Consider the following 25,897-nt stretch of genomic DNA (forward strand, 5'->3'; position numbering starts at 1 on the left):
TTTTGGAGCTCCAAGGTTGCCCTGGGGGGCTTGTGCAGTAAGTGAGGGAGAGTGCCCAAGCTGCTCCCACCATCAGAGGCACAGCGCCACTGCCCTAGCCCCAGCCTGTGCCAAAAGGAGGAGTACAATCAAAAGGAAAGGAGTAGTGATACACATGACGCGGATGAACTTGAAAACATTCCACTAAGTGAAAGAAGCTAGCCACAAAAGACCACCTATTGTGTGATCCCATTTGTGTGTAATGTCCAGAATAGGCAAATCCATGGAAATGGAAAGTACATTAGTGGTTGCCTAGGGCTGGAAGGGAGGCGGGAAGGAAAGGGGGATAAGGAGTGTCTGTTAATGGGTAAAAGGTTCCTTTTGGGGGTGATGAACATATGCTAAAATTAGATTGTGATGATGGTGGCACAACTCTGTGCTAAAAAAACGAAATAAAACACTGAATTATATCCATTATGTGGGTAAATTTTGTAGTATGTGAATTGTGTCTCAGTAAAACTAGTTACAAAAAAGGTTGAGGAAGTCCACCCAAGCCCCAGGAGAGAACCTAGGACCCCTTTCCCCAGGAGCTGGGCCCCGCTGTCCCCTGAGGCCCCCTGCCTGCCCATCCTATGTGACCTGAAATCATAGAACAGCGAGAGGCTGGCATTCTGGGACCAGAGGCCCAGAGGAAGTGGACCTCGATGGCTTCCCACCCAGTGTGGATCCAGACCACTTGGAGCTGGGCTCAGCCCAGCCCAGCCTGACTTTCGGGTTCGGGATTTCCTGATCACAGGTTGGGAGACCGTTGGAGAAAGGAACTGCCATGGGGTGGAAGTGAAGCCCAGCCTTTAGCTGGGACAGCAGTCCCTTGGAGTGGGGCGGGGGAGAGGGGTGGCCCAAGAGTGTCTCCCCTGATTGTGAGAAACACCTTGCAGCCCATCCACTCAGCACATCATCTCCACTCCTTGCTTTTCCTAGGCCTGGGCCTGTCCTCTCCTGTCTCTCCTCTCTTTGCCTCTCTCTGTCGCATTCATTCCAGACTCCTCCTCATTCGCCTGCTACTTCCTTGCTCGGCTCCAGTTTACAAAGTGCAGGCCCCCAGCCCTGAACTTGAGTTGAAATCGTCTGATAAATTCAGGAAAAGGCATCCTTTGGGCCTTCAGACCTGCTGCCCACCCCAGCTTTAGGACAGACACCTCACTCGTGGAGCCCAGGACCCAGCCCCCTGCCCATCCTCTCCGGGCACTACAGCACTGGGGTCCCTCCCCAAGCTCCTCCCCCCAACTCCTAGACAAACAATCAACCCAGACAGCCTGGAGGGAGGGAGAACTCAAGGCCTGGGTTCTGATCCCAACCCTCTACTTATACCCCACATGCTGTACCCCACCCCATGAGGCAGGGCAGATGGCTCTCTCCTTCCCCCCCGCATCTGCAGCCTAGCCCGTGGCCTGGTCCACCGTTAGCGTCAAATGCAACTTACTCTCAACAGACAAATGATGGAATAGGGCCTTCACTGATGGGGTACTCACCGTGTGTATGTCTGACAAAGGCCACTCTCACGGCAGCCCTTACCTGCCCAGCATCCTGCTGGCCATGAGCTCCCCCGTCTTGCAGTGCTCCTGGCTCTTGGCCCACAGGATGGTTCTGTCCATATCCCCAGAGGAAGCAAAGGACAACCATCCTTCCCCTGCCTTGGTCCTAATTGTTCAGGATGAGCTTTGGTCTTAATTATGTTTTACATTTGCTTTTAATCAAGTTCTGGCCCCTCTCTCCTCCTTTCCCACATTTGTTTGCAGCCTGAGTGCTTATGGAGGCAGGGATGTGGGGGGCTGGACCCCTCACCCCCCACTGCATTGTTCCTCTCTCCCTGGACCCCATCCAGTAATCCAATTTAAAGCCTCTTGCTCTGGTCTGGAATTTTAATTCGGGGCTTGCAAAGAGGAATCTGAGCAACACTGGGCGGAAGTTCACGGTCTCATCTAATCAGGGACAATCAGATGTTTGTTGCGAGTTTCTCCAAGCTGCACAAGGTGATTCATGGGGCCAAGAGTCAGGCAGGAGCAGGCCAGGTCAGGGGCCTTGCAGCACAGGCAACCAGCACTCTCGAGTTCAGGAAACCCGCTGGGCCTCAGCTTTGGACACACAGAGGGGAGCTGTCTTGTGACTTATACTGCCCAGGGAGAAGGGTCCTCTGAGCCAGGGCCCACTTTCTAAGGGTCCTGAGTCCCAGGAGTGGGGGAGGGGAGGTGCCTGAGTTCTTACAGCACAGTGGAGGCAGAGATGGACTCAAATCAGGACTCTGCTATACTCCCTGCTGGGGCCTTGACACACAGCCCCTCTCTCAGAAAGGTCATTTCTTCCTGGTTGTATTTCTTCCTCCACGAGTCCTCCAGTTCACTCACGGCCCACTGCATGCCAGGCGGTTCTGGGGGGACAGGGGGAGGACAGGCCCTGTGCCTGCCCTCGTTGAGCACTTGGTCTAGTCCTGTCCCAGGCCTTAGTATACTCCTCTGTGAAATAGGGACGTGAAACCATCCCTGCCCGGTACTTCTGTGCTCACAGAAGTACCTGGTTCTAGTTTATAAAGGCCACAAAGAAAAGCCAGTGTCCACAGAGCTTGGGCCATCCTCAGCACCGTCCCTGGCATCTCTGCTCTATGGCTTAGAGGAGAGGCTGCAGAAGGAGATGCAGCCTTTTTTTTTTTTTTTTTAAGATTTTATTTATTTACTTGACACAGAGAGAGAGAGATCACAAAGAGGCAGAGAGGCAGGCAGAGAGAGAGGGGGAAGCTCAGGCTCCCCTCTGAGCAGAGAGCCCGATGCGGGACTTGATCCCAGGACCTTGGGATTACGACTGAGCCAAAGGCAGAGGGTTAACCTGCTAAGCCACCCAGGCACCCCGAAACACAGCCTTGATAAGGTGAAGAGTGACGTCAGTGCAGGGGCCTTCAGCCTCCTCTCCGGGGTGAAGCCATGGGTATTGTGGCTTAGTTGTCTCTTAGTTGTCCCAGAGAATGGGAAGCGCAAGGCCAGTGCACCAAGGGACATGAATGTGGCTAGAAGCCTGCTCTTGGGGAGACCCTCTTACCTCCAATTTCAAACCAGCCAGAGGCCATGGAGAGGTCTGGCTTTAGAAACCCAGGATCTAGAGACCTTGGCCCTTCAGCTCTGCCCCACACTCCACCTTGGGTATGGCCCATTGTCCCCAGGGCAGAGACCTCTCCACATGCTGTGCTTTTGCACCTTTGTCTTCATGCAGCGTTTTTAAAACCTGCTTGAACACTGGAGTCCCTCGAGGAGCTTTTAAATTGTGACGCCCGGGCCCTGACCCAAACCAAATACTTCAGATTCTCCAGAGATGGGCCCGGGCTTCAGTAGTTTTCAGTGCTCCTCAGATGATTCTGTGTAAGTTCAGAGGTCAGAACGTTTCCCTGAAAATGGGCAGAAATAATTCTCTCCCATGGTTATTGGCCTCTTTCTTAGGGCCTGCCAAGTGCATCGCCTAAGATAAGCCAGAACATTCCAGATCTCTCCAAATCCTCTCTACAAGCCAAGGGTATCTTATCCCCATTTTATATTTGAGGAACTTGAGCCTCCAAGAGGTTAAGCCACTGGCCCCAGGTCTCACACCAAATTTGGGCTTTAGGTCTGGGCAGTCAGGCTTCAGACCCCACATACTGCCCACCAGTGCCACCCTCATCTGTGCTACCACTGGTGGCCACATGGCGTTGACTGACTACAAGGGGAGGGCGGGGCTGAGGGAAGAAGGGATGGGACTCTGGCCTCCTCTGACAGGGGCTTGCTCTGAGATGACCTAGTGACCTTGGGGAGGTCCCTGCCCCCACAGGTTTTTCCTTGCACAGTGGAGAGAGACCCTGAGCACCCTGCCCTGCCCAGCCCGGGAGGCCGGGATGGATGGGACAAGGGGGCGGTGCAGCTGTAGCCTTGGATCTGGGGGCTCCAGCAGGCAGTGTTCCCACCCTCCATTGCCTCTCTGGAGAGCAAGCATCATTTAAGAGTAAAATTAAAAACCCTTCCGCACACAGCCGCCCTGCTTTCTCTGCTAATGGCCACTTAACCCAGTTAAACTGATGCATTGTTGGCAGTGTGGCCAGGTCTGTTCAGGAACTGGGCTTGGAGCTGGGTGCTCAGAGGAAAGGGAGGAATGGGCCAGGGAGGGGACCAGGGAGTGCCCCAGAGCTGTGGAGAGGACCACCACCCCCCACCCCACCCTCCTCAGTTGCAGCTTTCTTTCCAAGTCTCCAGGAAAGACGGGGTTTCTCTCTGTCGGCATGACTGACATTCTGAGCAGGGTAATTCTTTGTTGTGGGGCCTGACTTGCGTGTTTTGGGGTGCTGAGCAGTATCCTTGCCCTCTACCTACTAGATGCCAGGAGTACACCACTCCCCCAGCTGTAACAACCAAAAATGTCTCCAAATCTCACCAGATGCCCCCTGGGGGCAAAGCCCCACCCCCAGTTGAGAATCACCGTCTCATGGGAGAGATGCAGCCATGGGGAATAGATAGCCCAGAAGCAGGGGCCGTGGGGACCTCAGAGAGGTGCAGCCTGGATGGGGAATCCTTAGCAGGAGGAAGATCCTTTCAGTTTAAGAGGGTAGAAGTGAGCTTGGGGCTGCCTGGAGGAGGCAGCAAGGATTTGGCGGGGAGGCAGGGAATTCAGCGATGAGAGAGAGCTGAAGGCTGGTTCAGACCTGGATCCACTCATGTACCGATTGCTGGGGGGGTCAGATGAGCAGATCAGCCCTGAAAGGAGAAGGCCTGGAGGAGGCCTGGCCCAGAGTGGGAGCCTCAGGAACGTTCAGAGAACAGGTACCGGGACCGTGGCTCTGCTTTCTGGCTGGAGGCCAGCAGCTGGGATCCGACTCCAGACTGGGGAAGCTGTAAAGGACCCCCGTCATGGGGGACAGACAGGGCAGGGGACTCAGCGTGGGCTGCCTCCGCCCACCCTGCTTGGCGCAATTAAAAAGTATTTATGTGGGGCCGGCAGTGGCTTCTGCCTCCCCTTCATTATGAACATTAAGAGATCTTGACCCTTCCACTTTCCTGCTCTTGAAACGAGGCGCAGGCACGTGGAGCCAATTAGGCGCACGCGTGGGCGCCGGGGGCCTGAGCAGCCTGTTCTCCTTGATTGCGACGTTTACAGCTGATTATTCTCCCCTCACCCAAACAGCGCTGCTCCTTCCTGGCAAGGGGCCAGTGCCACCCAGAGGAGCCACCTGGGGCCCCCAGGGATGGGGGGGAGTGCTGAAGGAGTGAATGGGCGCCCTGCCTGGGAACCCTTGGGGACCCCCACTTCCCACAGGGAGGCGGCGAGAGAGGTGCCCATCGAGGAAGCAAAGGCAGGGCCCCGGGTAGCAGTGAGCACCCAGGAGAGACAGGCAGCACCCGGCGACAGAGGGTGACCATTCAGGAGCAAGGCTCAGCGAGAGCGGCTCTGAGGAGGCGGCCTGAACGTGTGAGGGAGGGAAGGTGATCTGCTGTGCTGTCCCCCCACACACCCCCACGGGTCCTGAGACTCAGCATGAGCCTTGGACGAAGACATGCTGCTCCAGCAACTGGTGGACGTGTCTGCAGGGACGGCCTCCCCTGTGTGCATCCCCACCAGCTGGCCAACAACCCAGAAGCCCCTCGAAGGCCTCCAGGCTCAGCAACCTCCCTGGGAACGAAGAGGGAGACAAGGGAGAGGTGTGGAGAGGGTGTGGCCACAGGGTCCTCAGGGGAAACCTCATTCCTCCTCTCCTCCTGCATGCCCTTGCCGGTGGTGGTCAGATGAGGGCTTGGCTCGACCTATCAGGCCTCAGGAAAGGCTAAGCTGTGTGTTTGGACCAGGCTGTCCTGGTCCCTGGGATTGCCCCTGTTATGGGGGCCCCTCTCCTGGCTCCTCCTCCAAGGTATAGGGGCCTTAAGAAGGGTCAGAAGAGCTGTGGCCATTCCCCAACATCTGCTAGCCAAGGGGTCTGGGGGCCTGGGGTGCAATGCCCCTGAGATCCACAGAGCCTGCTGGGTCAGCCTTACACCCCCGGGCCCTGCTGCTGAGCTCACCCTCGTGGCTGCAGGTCGGAGGAAACTGAAGGCCCATGGGTCAGACCAGGGAGCTCAGCATCCTGTTTGCCCTGACCAGCATGGATTGCCTCCTGTGGGGACACCTTCGCCAAGGCACCCCAGGCCCAGATCTCTCTCCACAGGGGGTATCAGCCTTGCCCAACCAGGGGCCCTGCTCACTGGGTCATTTGGCAGACTTGCCCGCTGCCCCTGGTCTGGCCCTGGGTGTAGAGCCAGTCTCCACTCACCGTAGAGCAGAGTTACCATTTTACAGACGAGGAAACAGAGGCACAGCCTGGCTAAAACAGGGTCAAGATTTCCCACTGCCACCCGCCACCCCCACCCACCCACCCAGCATGTGTGCCTGCCTCTCCCAGCACTCCCGAGGAGGAAGCAGACAGAGCCAGAGCAAAGGGGAAGGAGATGTCAGGGTTCTGCCTGTCAGGGGGCAGAGCACAGGCAAGGGCCTCAGGGCCAGACCTCGGTTGTCGGACACAGGACAGCTATAGAGGGTCTCTGGGGTGAAGAGGCCTGCAAGCACAGGCTGGGAGCCACTGCCCTGAGTTCCCTTCTCTTTTTTTTTTTTTTTTTTTTTAAGATTTTATTTATTTATTTGACAGAGAGTGCAAGTAAGCAGAGCGGCAGGCAGAGGGAGAGAAGCAGGCTCTCTGCTAAGCAGGGAGCCCGATTCGGGGCTCAATCCCAGGACCCTGGAATCATGACCTGAGCCAAAGGCAGCTGCTTAACCAACGGAGCCACCCAGGTGCCCCCCGAGTTCCCTTTTTAACACCGCTGCAGCCTGACTGCCCCAGGACGGGGAGTCTAGGCCTCGGGGTGGGGTGGTCATCTGGAGGGAGACACACTGGATTCCACTCCCCAGAGAAGCCTGCACAGAGGGAGGATCCTCTCCTGCTTCTGCCCTCCCCCACTTGGGGGTCCCAGCTGGCCATGTGGGGCAGAGGCTGGGATGTGGAGGAAAAGGGCCTGTAGGTGCCACAGGGACAAACCAGTCTAATTCAGGATCAGAGTAGTGAGAAATTTAATTGAGTTTTAATAGCTTCTGGCCCTTTGTTCTGAAATCCTCAAGTACGAGGGCTGGGGGAGGGAGAGTGCATCTAAGGCAGGGCAAGCCCGTGGCCCAGCTCGTCCCCCTCTTGGACCCCAGACTGGGAGCAGACAGACAAGCCACAAGGTCCTAACGTGCAGAACAGCTGCCATGGGAGGGGCGAGCCTAAGGAGACAGCCTGGAGGTGGCAGTGCTTGAGCTGGTAGAACCAGAGAGGTGCAGAAAGGGAAGAAGGAAGGAGCCAAGGCCTGGCCTGACGTGAGAGGGAGCGGAAGTGAGTCAGACTGAGTCCGCCGGAGCGCTGTGGGCTAGGAAGGGAGCCCAGCAGGTGCAGCCCATGCATGGCTGTTTCCACTGGAGGGGAGAGGGGATGGAGAGGCGACGGAGGTGGGGGGCAGGGTTCACCCCCGAGTTCTGGAGTGGTAGCTGCACATCTGTAAGCATGGCCCCTTCACAGTGCAGCAGCTCTGGGAGTGGCCAGTTCCTATGTCACCCCATTTTCTATGGCTTAAAATAAATAGGGACCTATGCCTCCACTTTGGCAGTGAGTACCTAACGGGGTTGTGAGCCGGTTCACAGGGCTGCTGGCAGGGAGGGCCTGGTGCCTTGGACCCAGCCCAAAGGGCTGGAGCAGCTTCTGGTGCCATGGTAACCCTGGGAGTGTCCCCTAAGGTTTTCCTGGAGGAGGTCAGGTAATCCTGGCTTTGTGTCATGAGATACCAGGCATCTCCAGAGCGCTTTGCTTTTTTCATCCTCTGTTTACCATGCGGAGCACCTGCTGTATACAAGCACCATATTAGGTTACCAGGTACAGAGATGGGAGAACAGACCCGTGGGCCCCCTCCCTTGAGGACTGCCACCTGCCGAAGGTGACAGTGATATGACCCATGCCACAAAGTGTGGACACTGCCCAGGCCTAAGGGACCTGGGGTAGGGCTGCGGGGGTTGCTGGAGATGCAGGCAGAGGAAGAGGCTCCAAGTAAGAAGGCGCAGCAGAGGATAGACCAGAGGTAGAGAGGGTGCACGCACGTCCCCCTGCCGCGACCTCTGCAGGGACATGGTGACGGAGCATCTTGCCTGGGGCCTCGGCTCTGCACCGTGTGCACACGGACACCATGAGGGGTTCTTAAGGCAAAGGCGTGCATGGCTGTGCCCAGGAGAGTCACCATTGCTGGCAGTCTCGCTGAAAGCTCACCTAGCGACCACAACCTGCACAGTCCTGACCTCGCACCACCCCCAAAGGAACCTCTGGCTGGGAGCGCCCCCTAAAAATGCAGCGGCTCATGATGCGCGCAACTGGGCCCAGAGCAGAAGGTGGCCGAGGTTCAGGGACGTGAAGCGCTGCTGGGCAGCAGCTCCCACTCTGCCCTTGAGTAGCACACCAAGCCCTTGGCAGATCTCCCTTTCTGAGCCTCAGTTCCCTACCTATACAAGAGGAACAACAAGCATGGCCTTACAGATCTGTCATCAGAGTTTACTCCCAGGCCTCGGTGACGCCGATTCGAGAAAGTATACACGTGGGATGGACCCCATGGACAGGACTGGTCTGTGCCTAGCCTGGGACCAACCCTGGACTGTCAGCCTTTGTGCCGGCCTCCCTACTCTGGATGCCTCATCAAGGACCCATCCCTAGCTTCCACTGCTGTGAACCACACTGTCCAGGCTGCTTAACGCTTCCTGCCTCCTGGCACAGGCCTTGGGTCCCTTGTTTGAGAGGCTGGTCACGGTTGTCGGGCCCTTTGTTCCAGCCTTCCTGTGTTTGCCCACTCTGTGCCTCGGCGAATGGGAGTCGAAGCATGTTTGCTGTGTCAACACCAGCTGGAGCCGAGGGGATGAGGCCCTCTCCTCCAGCTGCCCAGGTGCCTTGGGTTCAGCCCCCTCCCTGGGTGGTTGGAGTTGGTAGGCAAGCGGGCAGCTCCCCACCTATGACCCACCCATTCACCCATGGGACTGCTGGGCCTAGGTCGGGCAGCTGTGGGGAACCAGCAAGGGCAGCCCTGGGCCGGGAGCAGGACAAAGAGGGACCAGTGCAGTCGGCCCTCTGCTTAACTTGGGAACTCCTGGCAGAGATAGCCTTCAGGCATCTGAAGGCCAAGTTCAGGGCTTTCCCACTCTCTCTGCAGAATCCCTCCCCAGGCCCAGCTCCACCCCTCTACCCCTCCCTCCGCCCCCACCGTGTTCCTAGTTATCTGATCAGCAGCAGTCAGGCAAATGGACAGATAGACGGGCATGGAGACAGGGTCAGGGCATGGAGTCGAGAAGAGTCCACCTGGCAGGATTGCTCAGCGTCTTGTCTGAGCTGAGACCTGACCAGCCCTTATACACATGTGTGCCATGTGGTTACTGCTGTTACAAGGCAGGGACTTGGGCCACAGGGAAGAGCCCTGACACTTGACCTCACTGCACGTTCACAGAAGGGTCCCTGTCACGTGGAAGCACAGAGAAATAGGGCTGAGGCTGAGGCTGGAGGGAAGGAGGGAGTTGGCCTCTCAGAAGGTGAGGAAGAGCATTCTGGCAAAGAGAACAGCTGGAGGGGCCCTGCAGGTAGGAGTGGGGCTCAGAGTCCTGTTTGGTTGCTGGGTTAGAATGGGAGGGGAAGCAGGTTGAACCCTCCAAGTTCTGGGTTAGCGTAGGGGCATGGGGGAAGGTGGTGCTTACAGGGACAGGGAGTCTTGGACAGGAGTAGGCTGTGGAGTGAGAAGGCTGAACCCCCAGGAACCAACAGGGATTGTCAGCAAGTAGGCAGCACTGCCTGCCCCCACCTTCCTTTCCCAGGTGTTTGCTGACCCCTCCCCGGAGGGAAGTCAGGTGAGGCCGGTGTGCACTGCTCACACCTTGGGGGGGCAGCGTGGCCTTCCCCCCAGACCCACTTACACCTTAGTGTCCCTAGGCAAGTTTAGCATCAGCGCCTGTTCCTGCCCAGAGTTCTGAGGCCTGAAGGTCCTCTGAGCATGGATCTTCGACCTTTGACTCTGGTCACTGGAGGCCTCAGGGCCCTGCTGGGGGCTGGTTTTTGACATGGGCTTTTGGGGGTTCCAGAGCACCTTCCTGTGCACCCATAGTACCAAGGGCTCAAGAATTAGGGAGTAGGCACCATGAAGTGGAGGAACAGCCTAGGATGAAGTTCCCTCACATCCCTCAGGTGGGAAGGTCCTGACCCCAGGGGCCAGCAGAGGAGTCAGGGGCATTTAGACAGAAAAAAGGACCTATCCATGCTCTGCCAACAGCAGGGACAGCCCAGTTTATGATAGCTACAGATGTCCTGCTGGAGGATGTACAGCTACATCCTCTGTCTTGGCTGTTCGTGCATGGGACCCCTGCTGCAAGGGCAGCCCTGACCCCGAGACACGAACATGCAGGGGAAGCGGTGGGGGGTGGGGAGAGTGTGGCCCGTTCTTCCTTCTCCAGGGCACAGGTGGGTGCGTATCCCACGGTGGTGTCTAGACCTGGGCATGTGTGTCATCATGGGCATGCATGCACCTGCTTATTTCCCTGTGCTCGTGGCTCTCACGTGGCCCAGGACTGAGCCCTTTGACTGTGGCCTGAGTGACGGGCTGTGGCCCCACCATCTCCCAGGGATGGCAGTGACCTTTCCCCACCTCCCACATCTATACCTATGCCTTCTTTTATCAAATATTCTGCTAATCTCATCTCCTTGTGTGACTGCCGTGTAATTAGCTCATTTTGCAAAATATTGCATCTGTCTTATCCACCTCCCCCCCACACCCCGCCTCTTCCTTTTACCAGGAAAGCGTGGGCAGGGATGGGGTCGAGGAAGATTACTGCGAATGAGTCTACCTTACAGGGGGGCCCTGAGCAGCCCCCTGCACACTCACAGGGCCCCCCATGAACACACACTGATCCGCCCACAGGCCCCGTTAACACACATCCTGGCCCCAGAATCATGGAGGTCAGTGGGCTGGGGGTGTCCTCGCCCTCCCTCCATCAGAATGGGGTGGGGCCGACGGAGCCCTGCTCCTGAAGAACTCACACAGGGACTGCCCAGGCCCAAGCTGGGCTGAGACTAATGAGCTACTAAGTGGAGGTGCCCCAGGTGGGCCTGTGTATGGCAGGCAGGCGGGGGTGGGGTGCGGAATGTGGAATGCCCCCCCCCCCCCGCCCTGCTCTTAGGTGTGGCCATGCACAGAGGGGCTGAGCTAGGACCTGGTTTAGAGGAATTCCCATGATCCTCATCATCACCTGCCTGCCACTGCCACCCACTGGACAGGGAGCCACAGCGGTTAGGCAGCCCTAAAACCCTACACCATCCCATCACCTGCCCCAAGCAGGATCTGGTGCAGCTGTGAGGTGGGGGCTGCTTGGGCCAGGGACAGTGGACAGGGCCTATATGGAGCCCCCAGTAGGGTCACACGTGTCCCAGGCCTTGGCCCTGACCAAGTGTGACAGCCCCAGCCAGGGGCACCAGGAACATCTGCCTCCAGTGGTGGGGCTGGGCAGAAGGAACAGTGTGGGGCTTGGAGCTGTTTTAGCCTCAGAGAGTGGTGCTGCTCCCATCCAGCCATCCCTGCCGAGCCCCCGTCCCCACCTCCCCCACCCATTCTCTGGATGGGAGAGCAGAGGCTGCCGAGGCCTTCTCTGCACAGAGAGCCCTGGGAGGCTCAGAGCCGGCTGCAGCCATCGGGTGGCTACAAGGCTGGGCGCGAGCCCTCGGCTGGCATGGCCTACTTTCCCGAGACCTACCTCCCACCGCTCCCACTGTCTCCCTGCCTTCTCTTGCTTCAGCTCCCTCAGGATGTGAATTCTCTTAAACTTTTAATTAAAAACATTCTCCTTTCTTCCCCCAAGGTTTGCTTCCCTGTGATTTTCCTCTTAGAAGGAGAGATTGGTGGGAAGGGGACGGTGGGCCAGGAGTGGAGGTCAGGCCTTCCTAAATCTCCATAGGGGACCCAAGGGAGCCAGGGCCTGGCCTGGAGGAGGCTGCCGGCTACCCCCCGGCCCTGTATCACCCTCCCTGGCTTCCTGGCTGTCAAGGGGGGCATTTCTGGGGGCTCCGGCCCTGGGTGCCACTGCCGGATTAGAGGAATGGGGCCAGCCTGAGGACATGCATGCACTCCCACCATGCTCTGTGTGATGACTCGAGATTTCCACAGCATAGTCATTTCCACTGAGTGGAAGGGCCCTGCCTTCCTGGGAGAGTGGTGTCTGCTCCAGCAGCCTCGGGGTCACACCCAGTCTGTGGATTGCAGGTTGGAGAAGTGTTCCCAGGGTTACTCAACAGGCACGATGCAGCCCAGGGTTGGTGTCATGGGCCTCGAGGTCACCAACTAGGTCACAGCTACTTCACATGTACAATTCCCAGCTCAACTCAGGGGCACAAGGTCGGGCCTCACAAGATTGTAGCCCCGGGAATGCTGGGGACACAGATCCTTAATGCCAGGAAACCAGAATAACTTCTCTAATTATGGGGCTGGAGGGGGGCTGGCCCATGTCCTCAGATTCCTGTTCTGGAGTTGGAGCCCACCAAATGTCTGGCAGTTCTTCCTAGTGTCAGACCACGATCCCGCCTGCTGAAGCCCAAGCCTTGGTTCCACCTGTAGAGAATTTTGGCACACACTTCCTTGCCCAGACCCCTCCCGTGGTCCAAGAGACAGGAACAGAGTCACACCCTGTCCCCCCGTGTTCCTATCTCTTCCTCCATTTCTCTAGGTTCAATTTTCTTCATCTGAAAGCTTCCAGGCCCAGCCCAGAAAGCCCCCCACAAACTCAGACTCATCCAGGCACATTCCCTTGTCCCATTCTGAGATGCCCCCACCACAGGTAGTGCCTCTCCCATCCCTAGGGTCCAGGCCCCCTCCAAGCCCCCAGAGGCTCAGGACTCAAGACTGTAGTCAGGCCTGAGCCCAGGAGAAGAGCAGAGACATCGCCAGCAGAGCCCACGTCTCCATGGTGTCCAGTCCTTTACCCCTTGCTGGACTCCCTGTCCAGCCTGCTGCATGGACAGGGAACATGGCGGGCCCTTGTGAGAGCATCAGGATGCCCCCAGAGAAGGGGATGCAATGGGGATATGAGCCCCAAGGGGCTCGAACAGAGGTTCCCCCACCACTCACCTTCTGGGCTGCCCTTATCACCCCTCCTGATACACTGGGTGTGTTCCACTCTGCAGCCTGGAGGCTGCCATGACTGGCCCTGGGAGCACTCAGGGAGACATCCGCACAGAGGCGGGCAGGCTATGCCAGGATTTGGCCAAAGAATTGGCTGGGAGGAGGGACAGGCCAGATAGGACCACAGCACGAACCAAGGCATGAAGGGGCCAAGGGCAGGGGCTGGCTTGAGGTAGAGGCAGTGCACGGCCAAAAAGGTAGAAATGGCAGTGAGAGGCCTTGAGCACCCAGCACAGGGAATTAGACCCCTGGCACTGGAAGCCCTGGCAGTCTCCTGAGTAAGGCAGGGATATTCCTTTTACAGCACACATTCACTGCACCTGCTGCCTGCCAGTGCTTGTGAGGTGGCCTGGCTCCACCCCCAGGCAGTGTCACTGCAGGTGCCCTGTGGCTCTGGGGGTGTCGGAGTGGCGGTGGTCGTCGGGGAGGAGCCTGGGCCTTCCCCACAAGGCCAGGGGATGCAGCCTCCCCCAATAGGTGCAGAAGCACGGTCCCACCTCTCACGGTGCTGCCCTTTCCTCCTGGCTCACTCTGCGACGGGGCCCACTGGTTTCCAAAGCTGGTTCAGGTAGGGGTGGAAGACTCTTCTTCCCACTGCAGCACATCTCAGGGTTCCCCGAACCCCATCCTGTCAGCCTCCACCTAGCCCTTCATTTCCCAAGCACACACAAGCATCAGGCTGCTTGCTGAGGCTGCTTGCTGAGGCTGCTTGCTGCTGCTTCTTCTGTCACCCCACAGTGACAGAAGCAGACCTGGTCCTGCCTTCTGGGACCTTGTGGTCCAAATGGGAGACAGAGGGCAGCCAGGTAATGGGAGGATGTGTAATGGGACGTCAGGGGGTTCAGAAGAGCGTCCCATCAACGAGGCAAGAAGTGGGCGTCGGCCCCCCCACACACATACCCCCAAGTGCAAACTCAGAATCTGAGCAAGGCTGAAGGCAGTGAGAAGGTGGCGGCTCAAGGTTAAGCCCCATCCCCCGACCCAGGACACAGGGGTCTCTGCTTGTAGGGTCTGACTGCCTTTGGGGTCTCTCTCCCATGGTCCAGCCCCAGCTCTTGCCAGGAAGCTGAGGAGACAGGAGCCTCCCCTAGACATCCGTCAGCAGACCCCCACCTGGGCCTAGAGCATCGCCTCCAGGCAGGCAGTGAGAGATGCAGGGAGTTCTGGGTCTTTCTGGGTTGCCCAGCACCAGCCCACCCCGAGGGGCTGCTGCTGTCAGTGAAGGAGACCCCCCAGCGGCCCTTTAGAGTGCTCAGCAGTGGTGATGGGGCCCATGTGAGACCAAAACACAAGTGGAGTATGTGTCTGTTCGTGGGAGGCTGTCGGTGTGGCTGGGCTGTGCCCCGTGTGCATGGCAGGGATGATGCTGCCTGGAGATGCACATCCATGTGTGCAGCTAAGGGGCGGGCCAGGGCTCTCCGTGATGGGGCGTGCGTGCACCAGTGGATGTGGGAGACACGTGGGGTGTGCGCTGGAAGAGACTGAAGAGCTGGGGTGGGAAGGGAGGGAGAGCTGTACCACCACAAGGTTCCTGCTGCCCACCGCAGCCCGTCTCACAGGCACTCATGTGGGTGTGCCCAGGCAGCCACAGACACACATCTGTGTAAAAGCCGTGTGCTCCCAGCCCATCGCCCACTCTGCAACCACGGCAGCACACCCAAGCCCACACGCCCACACAAACGGTATAGATAGACGTGCACGCATACCTGCAAGTAATTCCCCTGTGTGCGTGTGGCCCGGCCCATGCATGCGCACATGCGTGCACCTGTGTGTCCCAGCTAGATGCCCCTGCCCGGAAACCCCTGTCACAGCTGCCTCATCCCTCTGTCCATTCACTGCACCACTGCACCTAGGGGAGGATATCTCTGCTTTACAGACCAGCAAACTGAGGTGCAGAAAGGAAAAGGGCCAAGGCCCCTGGATGGCTCCAGCAGGGGCCCAAGCCTCCCAGGATCCCATCTAAGCCTGACACAGCCCCACAGCTGGTGTCATGGTCTCCCCGATGCTCCTCTGTAGAGCCTTTGGGGTCCAGGACAGAGGCATGGTGTTTTCAAAGCACCCTGTTCCTGTCTGTTCTTTCCTTGGCAGGGGCTCCCTGGAGTCCCCAGTGGAGCATCTGAGCTCACAGTCATGGTTTGGGGAGAAGCATTGCCCTGAACCTTGTGCAGGAAAGTGACCTGTGGAAGCAAAACAGTCCTCCACCAGACCTCAACAACACCCCAGTGCTCCCAGTTCTAGGAGTCTTGTCCTGGGAATCTGGCCTCCGCTTCCCATCCCTCTGGCCCAGTCTCCTGTCTCCATACCCCTCGACAACACCCTCTGCTCTCCAAGGTCATTCCTCAGTTTATATCAGCAGCTCCTGACATTCCCAACTGGAAAGCTCTCAGAGGTAGGACATGTCCTGAGCCCTCACCACAGACCGGGCTCTGGCCCAAGAGGGGACACAGGAGGAGGAATCAGACCCTGCTGTGACCTCAAGAGAGCCTGGCCCAGGGTGGCCAGCCTTGTCAACCAGCCTGGTGACTTTATGGTAACTACAGCTGTTAGAAGCTGAACAGGAAGCTTTGCACACAGTTCAACAGAGCTGGACATTAAGAAGCAGGCAGAGCAGGGAGGAGAAGAGCATTCCAAGTGGAGGGAATGTTCCATGCAAAAGCAAGGAGGTATGAGATTGTGGCCCGATAGTCAGATGCTTAATCAAACCCCTGTCTCCTGCGTCTGCGCAACCAGACATTCATTCATTCATATGTTGATTCAGCAAATAGTTACCAAGAGCTGGGCACTGGGGCCACTGGGATGGAAAAAAACAGCATTGTGCCTACCTCCGAGAGTGCACGGTGTGCTGGGGAATCATATGACAGAGCAGCGCAGTCTTAGATGAGGGCACATACATCCTGGGAGAACCCTGAGGAGGGGTATGATGGAAGAATATGGGCATTTGGGAACCCTAAAGAGGAGACCTTATGGAGGCACACAGGCCACTGTCAGAACCCCAAGGAGGGGCCTGGCCAGGACTGGGGCTCATTCATCAGTAACTTTTTTTTCCATTTATCAGTGTTGGATACCCAGTCTTCAGAGGCCCTCATAGCTGGAAAGGCCCCTGGCAATCCAAGTCTACATCTTTCATTGTATAGACAGTTAATCTGGACCCTAGGCCCAGAACTCAAGTCTCTAGGGTTCCTCTTTCAAGAGCGTAGTTGTAAAAAAAAGGAAAGAGTGCAGTTGTATTGAATAAAGCAAGGATTGCACATAGCCAGACCCAAGCCTGGACTCACAGAGGACCTAGTCCTCTCTGCACAGCGCCTCCAGCAGCCTAGACATGGAATTGCAGGCCCAAGAGGCTATTTTGGGAGCCAGAGGGAGCCCTGCCTGTGTCCTTCTCCGGCCAGGAGGAACAACTGGGGTCTTAGGATTTCACTGCGCCTCAGTTTTCCACTACAAAACAGCAACGTGATCCCTGGCCTGTTACAACACTGGGCAGTGGTGAAGACGGGGAGTGCTGGTTCCCAGGACTGGAGCTCCCGGGGAGGCCTTTCCACCTGGGGCCCGAGGGGTACTGGGGACATAGGACCGCCCACTAGTGTAGCAGCAGGGCCGATGGCTGGCTTCCTCTCCTCCTCAGTGGCTCTCGAGCCATCCGTCATTTACAAATTCTCTTCATTTCTAAATAAAATGATTTGTTAATTTGAGTGAGTGATCACCACTCGTCCGAGCCTCTTTGCAGGCCCGGGAACAGCTTGTGGGCTCCCGGAGCCCCGTGCCGCCGGCCTGGCGCAGACTTGGAGGGGTTGTTTTCGATTTAAATGTGAATTGAATGAGGAGAAAAATGTTTCTCTTGGCAATTCCATAGGAGCTCGCTCTTCTGACAGATGTTGGAGTTTATTATCCCATCGGGCTAGCGTTTTGTCGAGCAGAATTGCTAATTATTTCAGAGGCCCGGCCACAGCCGAGGAGGGGAGGGAGGTGGCGGGCGCGGTTTGAGGCGGCATCTGTCGATGCTAAGCCCAGCCCACCACCTCTCTACTTGTCGCCTAGGATCTGCAGAAATTTGGGGGCACGGGGAGCCCTGGAGGAGGCAGCAGGAGCTGGGCTCTTGCCAGTGGTGTTGTAGCCTCCTCCTGAGGATTGTGGAAGGTCACTTAGGGGGTCTGGGCTTACTTGTATAGTGGGCCCGTGGGTGGTGGATGGGAAAAGGCTCCAAAGAGAGGCCAGTGTTTTTCCCACTGTGTGAAGCCAGAGTCATCGATTGCGACAACCACACCTAGGTGGGGGCCGTGCTTGTGAGCGCGTGGCTGGGTCTCTTCATAACCGGGGGCTCCGTGCAGGCGCGTGGGAGCATGTGGGGATTTGGTGTGACCGTGTGCTGTTTTCGTGGGTCACAAGCCGCCTGGGGTGACCGCACGTGTCTGCGAAGGAGACGCCCGCAGCCGAGTAACTCAGTCCTTCAAGGTATGGCTCTAATTCATGTCTGTCCCCAGTCCCCGCACTGCAAGGTGAAGGAGGCCTTGGAAGACAGATGGCCAGAGGGGACTAGACCTCAGGAAGGGTGGGCCAAGGCTGACTAGGGTGGCACTCAGCTGCTCTGGGGTCCCCCAGGCTTCAAGGGGCTCCATGGCAAATGGCTGGGTTTCTGGTGGAGATGTGGCCCTGGCAGCCTCCCTCCCAGTCCATCCAGCCCAAGGATCTTAATCTCCCCCTGCAACAACTTAGAGCCGCAGGCAGAGCCAGTCCTCCTGACTCCCTCAGCCCAGGTCTGACTGCAGTTCATTTCTAAGGCAGAAACTGGGGTTGGGGACACATCTAATTCCTCCTACAGTGTCCCTGAGAACCCCCCCACTGAGAAACACCCCCACCACTGCCCCCTTGATCACCCCATCTCTCCTTCCTGAGCTTCAGGACAAGGAGCCGGCCGCCTTGAGCCCCCAGTCCCGGCCAGCTCAGGAATCATCACGTCACTCTCTCATCCTGGTGTGTCCCCACCCCCGCCCCGCCCCCCTCAGCCTCCACCACTCTTCTTCACCCTCATCAGCATCAGGCCAACGGGAGCTCAGCTCCCTAGGTTTAACACAAAGGCGGCAGCAGCAGCTGGGCAGGATTTTATAACCCTAATTAACACTGGATTCCCTGGGGTTCCAGCTCTAGAATCCTGATGCAGGCCGAGACCAGCAGAGCACAAGGTGGGGAGGGTCCTCCCTGGAGCTGGGTCAGGGAGACGGAATCTCAGTCCATAGTCGCCAGGCCCCAGAAAGTGACATGGAGCCCTGCCCCCTCAGTCTTTCCTCTCCCCATGTCCTGGGCCCTGACTCTCCTAATGGGGGCACGGGGAGGCTGGAGAGGGGGTATCCAGCGATCCCCAGGCTGGAGATCCTGCCAGACACATCTGACCATGTGTCCCTAGGAACCAGGCCCTCTCTCTCCTCTGGATAAAACCACCGTGACATCCTTCCATTAAATAGGGCATGTTCAGAAGAGAAAATTGCTACTATTTTCCCCTTTTACTTCACTGTCATCAAAAATTGATCCCATATTGCATCCTTATTTCAAAGAATGAGCTAAAAAAATAAAATAAAAATTCTTGGTCCTCAGAGCGACAGCTGCATCAAGCTTCACATTCCCCCTGCTCCCACTCCCACCCCCTGGGAAGAAAGAAAAGAAAGAAAGAAAAGAAAATCATGGTCATGGTGAGGGGAGGTGCCATGGCTGGCCCCTCTAGGGCCGTTGAACGTGGCTTTGGGAATGGGGAGGGGCAAGGCATATGACTTTGCGGGCAGAAGGGGATTTCGATCTGGTGAAATGTGGTAGAAAATGGGGTAATTGGGGGAGGTTAATTTGGATCTAAATGGAGCGATTCGTTATCTCAATAAGAAGCGTCTCGTTTTCCAGGGAGACGACTGTGCCTGCCAGATGCCGCCTGCCACGATGGTGGGGCGGTGGCTCCAAGCAGGGCCCCACTGCCCACTGCCTGTCAGTCTTGATTCACAGAGCCACCCATCCTGCCCGACCTGGGGAGGGGATGCAGAGACAGGTACAGGAAGGGGGAAACTAAAGCCGGGGAGAGCAACTGGCCGACACTCCACAGAGCGCTGGGCTCCTGTCCAGTGCTCCTTCCCATGGGTCAAGCTGTGTCTTAGAAAAGGAGAGCATGGAGGGCGCCTGGGGAGCGCAGGTGGTTAGGCGTCTGACTCTTGGTTTCGGCTCAGGTCATGATTTCACAGTCCTGGGATCGAGCCCCGAGTCTGGCTCCATGCTTAGCATGGGTTCTGCTTTGGATTCTCTCTTTCTGCTCCTCTCGTTCATGCTGTCTCTCTCTCCCGCTCACTAAAATAAATAAAATCTCCAGGAAGGGAGGGAGGGAGGAAAGGAGAGCATGGGCAGGTTCGGGTGCACAGTTTAATTTGGCCTATTCACTAATTCATTCAGCAAAGTATTGAGCATCTTTTCAAAAAAGAAAGCATACATAGTAAAACATAGAATATGAATAATAAGGATAAGACAAAAGAGCCATGATAAGCAGCCCCTGGTAGACCAGGCATTTGGTGTTGAGTCTCTGAGTCGACTCTGAGCCTCCTGGTAGCCAAAGGGAAAAGGGAGACCGGCTGCTTTGTGTTCTGACTCCAGAAGATGAGACATTTAGATCAAATCCCCACAGAGGCCAAGTCCTACTTCTCATAGAATGGTGCCTGGGGAGATTTCATGATGATGCCCCTCAGCCCCTGTAACCTTTACTAGAATCAGGGTTCAGGACCTGGCACCTGGGTTGTAGTGTGACCTCAGGGATGTCCTGCTGTCCCAGCCTCAGAGCCTTGCTGGAGGCTATAGGCAGGGGCTGCTGACAGCTCTGGGATTGCTGGTCACAAAGGGATGACCAGCGCGGCCTATAGCCCTGCAGGCCTGGGCCCAGCAGCAGAACAGACTTAAGACTGGGTCCCGGATCCTCCTCCCACCTGCTTTTCTTCTGAAAAACAGAACAGTAGCACCAGACTTGCCCCCCATGGTAGTGTTCGCCTCATGATGATTGGCCCCCATGAGTGATGACTGTAATCACGAAGGCCCCCGGCAGGCAGAGACGGTGCCCAAGATCTCCTTGGTCTGCGTGTGCACCTAGCCTGGTATTGGCCACACTGTGATCGCAGCGCTAGGGGGTGAGCATGGAGGTGTGGGAGCCCCCTCCCTCCACTGGGCAGTCTGGGATGGGGCGGGTGGGTCCCGGCCGGGTCCCGGGTGGGTCTCCAGCCCCCAGCTCAGGCCACAAATACGCTTGTTGAAAGAAGAGGTGTTCTGGGGGTCACCTTTTCATTTATTCCATACTGTGGTGTTCATTGCGGTAACACAAAGTAAAATGATCGTAGACAAGAGTGAGGGTAGGGAGGAGGTAGACCAATGAATGAACGGGGGGGTGGGGGGGACGCCTGAGGAAAGACCACTCGGCAGGAACAAGACAGGTGGTAGCCAGAAGGTTCTGTTTGGCCAGGCACGAGTGGGCAGAAGCCACGGCTCGGAGAGCCACCCCACACCCAGCCACCCCAGGAAACAGCCCTGCCCAACCTGTGCCTTGGGGATGGAGTCCAGGACATGAAGTTGGGGTCTCACCTGCCTCGTGTGAATGTGCCCGAGCGCACATTGGCCTGCATGCGCGGGTACACCTGTTTCCACACTCCCACATAGGGTTTCTTAACTCTGCAGTTGTGTTCCCAGACTCACATGCATGTACACCTGTGTACACGTTTGAATGCGCATGTGCACACGCCCTCCTTCTCCAGCTCCCAACCCTCCAGCCCTGTTGCAAAGCTGTCGACCACAAAATCAGCTGGAAGAGGCCTCATGGCCCACCCCCTACTTAAGACAGAGACTCCCTGCCGTGCTCCTCCCTGGCAGACTTCCTTCAGTGGAGGCTCAAGAAGTCCCCATCCCAGGAGCCCCACTTACCCCCCCCCTTTCTTGTGGGGAAGTTTCATGGTGGAGGGGGCACCCCAAAGAGTACCCATCTCTGTGGGTTCAGGAAAGGAAAGCAGATCCAAGAGCAGTGAGCAACTTCTCTCCTTATCCTCATGGCTCCCTGCACTCCCGCCACCGACCCAGGGGAGGCCCACCTCCCACTGAGCTTTGGATTTTCCACCAGTGAAATGGGGTGAGATTGGCTCGTGGAGGTTCTGCCTTGATGAGTGTGGAAGAATGACCCTGGGGCCTAGCCAGCCAGCCTAGGACTTGAGGTCTGCTCCTCTAGGGGATGGGCCTGGCCCTGACCTTCTGCCCCTTGTCTCAGGCAGTAGTCTGCGATCTAGGTAGAGCCAAGCACAGCTGCCCAGAGTGTCGTCAGGCTCAAGGCTGATGAACATAAACCCACAGCAGCACCCAGCTCCAGCCCTGATGCTTTGAAGGTCCCAGGCTGTAGGCTGAGCACGGCAGCAGTGCTGGAGGCTGACCACAGGTGGCAGAGGGCTCCTGGGGGCCAGAGTTTGCTGGGTGACCTTGGGAAAGACACACAGCTCCCCACCTTCTTAAGGGACCCCTCTTGCCTCCTCTGGCCTCAGCCAGTGGGAGTGGAAGGCAAGAATTTGGAGGCCACCCAGGACGACAAGTGCAAGGTCATCCAGTAAAGCTGAGGCTGCGCTCAGGCCCATCCAGGTCTTCTCCTGCCCCCTGGGTTCCTCTCCCAGCCCCACAGTGTTCTTCCATCCCGTGTGCTCCCATCCATAGCCAGCCAAAGACCCACCCACTTCCTCTTCAGCAGGGGCTCAGCATCTCAGAGAGGGCACTGGGGGTGTCTCATGGATGAATCAGTGAGCGGAGGTTGGGAAACAGCCCCCACCCTGCTCTCAGAGAGCCATGACGGCAGACAAACTGAGCGACCACATCCGAGCCTCAATGTCCTGATCTGCAGAATGGGTTAGGCATGGGCCCTGCCTTGTAGGGGCTGCTGTGGGGATTAATGTTTGTGCAAATCACAGGTCCTACCAGTGCACTTCCAGATGCAGGAAGTCCTTGCTGACCGTGTATACTTGAGGAACATTTTTTACTCAAAGCCCCACCTGATCACCTGGCCATAAGTCTCTCCTTCCCAGAAAACCACCAGCTATTCTCTGCAGTTTGCTCCAGCCCTGCCTTCAGAAGCTGTCCTCTTCTTCACGCAGTCCCGGGGGCCACTCTCCCCCACTCTCAGGGCACATGTGACTGAGAGATTAGCCCTTCCTAAGAAGGCCAAGTGTCCTTGGGTTCCATGTAACCAGCACTTAAGCAATTCCCCTGTTTTCCACCGAGGCAGGCTCTCTGGGTGCCTGGATGGATGGTGCCATTTTCCCATTTCACAGAGAGGAAAGCTGGGGCCAGGAGAGCTGAAATCACCCCATCGGGCTGGATCTGAGTCCACCGTGGGCCCGTCCCTACGGGGCTCCCTCCCACAAAAGTCCAGCCCAGAGGGCTGAGGAGATCAGGGGCTGAGTGGCCTTAGCCAGCTGGGATTGAGGGACCCTTTCCTGGGAGACAGCACGGTAGGGAACAGATTCGAGACCCTCCCCCAAGTAGAGCGGGGCTGCAGCCTGTGTGGAGGTGGGAGAGATAAGGTCCCAGACAGGCAGACACGTGCTGCCGGCCACCTGCCCCACCCTCCCCATCCAGTGCCACGGCTCTGCAGCCGTTGCTAGGCATCTGTAAGGCCCAGGTGGGCCCTACCTGTCGTGGAGCAGCCTTGTAGCATGAGGTGGGCATGGGGCCCGGGCAGGAGCAAGGCCGCCTCCGCCTGCCTGCCCTCCTCTCACTTGGCAGCAGCAAGCAGAAGCCATTAGCGCCTGGCAGCCCGTGTCCCATGGCTCTGACAAACGCCTTAAATGTTGTCGCCAAGGCTCCAGCTGTCCCGCCGGCCGCCTTTACTCCTCGTAATAACCAAGTGTCGACGCTGATTGCAACAGCGGGATGCAGCCAGGATTCAGAGCAGCTTTTACCCTGGGCGTTTCCACCTGGCAACCGGGCTGTGCCCACCCCACCCTCCACCTCCAAGCCTTTGTCTGCCCGGCAGCTCTTCCCAGGCCCCCGGCATGGCCTCTGGGCCAGCTGGTGCCCAGCTTTGTGTCCCAGGTGGTGCTCATGCGGCCACCACCAAAGCTGGTGGGTAGCGATAAGGTCAGGTCTCGGGCATCCTCACCCAGCAGAGTGATGGCCTGAGTTGAAAGGTCTGGCCCCAATTCCTCCTCTTCTGGGTGACCTCTGTAGGGAGGCCCTGACTTTGCCTTGGTTTAGGCTCATCTCTCTGCCTTGGCGCCCTTGTCCGTGGAATGGGAATAATGACTGGGCTTCATGGGGCTTAGAGGGAACACATGTGTGAAGCAAGATGCAAATCATGGCGCCCTGTGGAGGAGGCTAAGCCACACCAGGAGCACAAACACCTGTGGGAGAGTGAAGGCCTGCATCAGCTGCCTTGGCCTTGACTGTCCTCTCCCCACAGAGAAGCCCGTTCATTCCCATCTCCACCACTTGGCCCTGCTCAGGCTCCCACTCGGAGTCGCCTCCCTTCTCCCGTCCATCTGGCCTTGTTTCAAGTTTGGTCTGCCGTTGCCTCTTCCCAGAAGTCCTCCCAGTTTGATCAAACCACCCTCCTTGCCTGCCGGTTTTATGTGGTCATCCAGTGGGTCCTAGATGTTCGATATTCTCCTCTCATTTTCTACCCTCATCCACATGAGGCCTTAGGAGGTTGAGACTACTAGAAGCCCTATTTTAGAGATGAGGCCACCAAGGCTCAGACAGGGGGACAGTCACCATGTCACACATGCAGGATGACTTGGGATGCACTGGCCGCTAATCAGGGGGATAAACAAAGCCCCAGTCTCCCGGGGGCTCTGTCAGAGCAGCCGGCATCCTCCCTCCACCTGCCTCCCCCAGGCCTTACGGGCTGCCTTCCTGAGACACCCAGTTACAAGCTCCCGTGTCCAGGTGGTTGACTTATGAGGTCTCTGATCACCAGATCGTTTGTTTACAGCTTCTCTAACCTTCCCATGATGCTGGAGGGTGATAGAGAAAGGTAAAGGATCAGCGGTCTCTGCCCGCTCACCAAACTCCCCTGAGGAATGCAGAGGTGATGGAGCAGGTGGTGACCATGAGGCAGTGGGAGGTGATGAAGGTGGTGCTGGTGGAGGTGATGGTGGAGGTGCCTGTGATGACAGAGGTGGAGGTAGTGATGCCGGTCATAATCGGTGATGGGAGGACCAGTGACAGCGTAATCGTGGTAGGGGTGATGAGCCATGCTGGCATTGGTTAGGTGGGGATCAACAGTGATGACGGAGGTGGCGGTGATGGTGGTGATGGGAGTGACACTCTGGTGGCAATGAGGTAATGGTGGTGGCAGTGGGAGTGATGGAGCTGATGGGCTCCCCGTGGAGTGCACCTCATGGGCCAGTCCACTGGGCAGCCCTATCCCACATGGGGGGTGTGCCCTCACTGGAGGAAGGGTGCAGTAAGGCTTGATTCTCTTTTTCTTTTAACCTTTAGCAAGCACAGCCTTCTGGGTAATGAGATGCAAATTGACAGAAAAGACAATGAGCCAGCCTGCGGCCGGTGGGGCAGCTTGTAGAGTCAGGCTGATTGCCTCCGTGCCAATTTGCATGGCATTAGCTGTGCACATCTCCTCCAACGGGGCTCACGCGCTTCACCAGAGGTCACCTGGATGGTTGCGTCCAACAAGGGGTAATTCAGACCAGGGGCACGGGCAGGGCCACTCTGACCTTGATTTGAGTGGGGCTTCAGGATTTGACTCAGAAGAATCTGGGCCTATGGGGAAGGCCGCTGGATGGGGGTAGTAGGGGGCAAGGAGAGGTTTGGGCTTCATGGTCATTCAGGACTAGGGACAGGCCAGAGGTCCAGTTCCCACGTGTGGCAGGTCTAGGAGGTCTGGTTTGACTGGCACCATGGAACCATCCATTGCATGTGGTATGACGGTGATACACAGGACCTAGGCAGAAGAAAGGTTTGGCTGGCCTGGGATGCCTCAGTATAAGTCCAGGCTTACCTCTAACTGACACCATCACCTGGGTGGTCCCTCCAGGCCTTGGCTCCCTGAATGTGCAGTAAGGCCCTTGGCCTCATTGTCTTTACCATGAAGGTGATGGTCATCAAGTTCTGCTTACGGTGTGCTCAGCAACAGTGGCCAGGGCCAGCTCTCCATGTGAAGGTCACGCACAGCAGCCTTCTGAGCAGGCCCATCTCTGGGCCTGCCCAGTTGACCAGTTGATCACTGTCCCAACACTCGAGGCAACTCCTGGGATCATTCCTGGAATGTGACCCCGGGGACCTAAGCAGGGTAGGACCCAGACAGATGGCCAAACGCAGCCCTGTGGCCACCCTGCCAAGCTTGCCTGCCTCTGTCCATGGTTCTGAAAGTCCAGGCCCAGCTTGCCCTGGGGTCCCTACTGTGAGGGGACAAAGGGGCCCCTTTCCTACTGCCCTGCTGTCCGACCCCTGCAACCTTTCTGACCCAGTGCAACTCAAGACTCCACCCTACACCCTCTGCCAGGACAGAGGACAGTGGGGAAGGAGGCCCTTTCCCTCTGCCCTCCACCCCAGCCCAGCTACTGCCCCCTCAGGCATGTCCTGGTGCCCCACCAGCCCCACCTCCCCTCTCACTGTCCCACTCCCTCTCCCCCTGAGGTTGGGTCTAATCAGAGCTAATCAGAAAATTA

General features: G+C 57.4%; 1 protein-coding gene across 4 annotated transcripts in view; it reads left to right on the forward strand.

Moving 5' to 3' along the window:
* The window catches only part of CACNA2D2 (calcium voltage-gated channel auxiliary subunit alpha2delta 2), a 138,757-nt gene that overhangs the window by 70,343 nt on the left and 42,517 nt on the right, over positions 1 to 25,897 (forward strand). The window lies entirely within an intron of this gene.

The sequence above is a fragment of the Mustela nivalis genome (genome assembly GCF_964662115.1).
Source record: "Mustela nivalis genome assembly, chromosome: 1".
In the NCBI taxonomy this organism is placed as follows: domain Eukaryota; kingdom Metazoa; phylum Chordata; class Mammalia; order Carnivora; family Mustelidae; genus Mustela; species Mustela nivalis.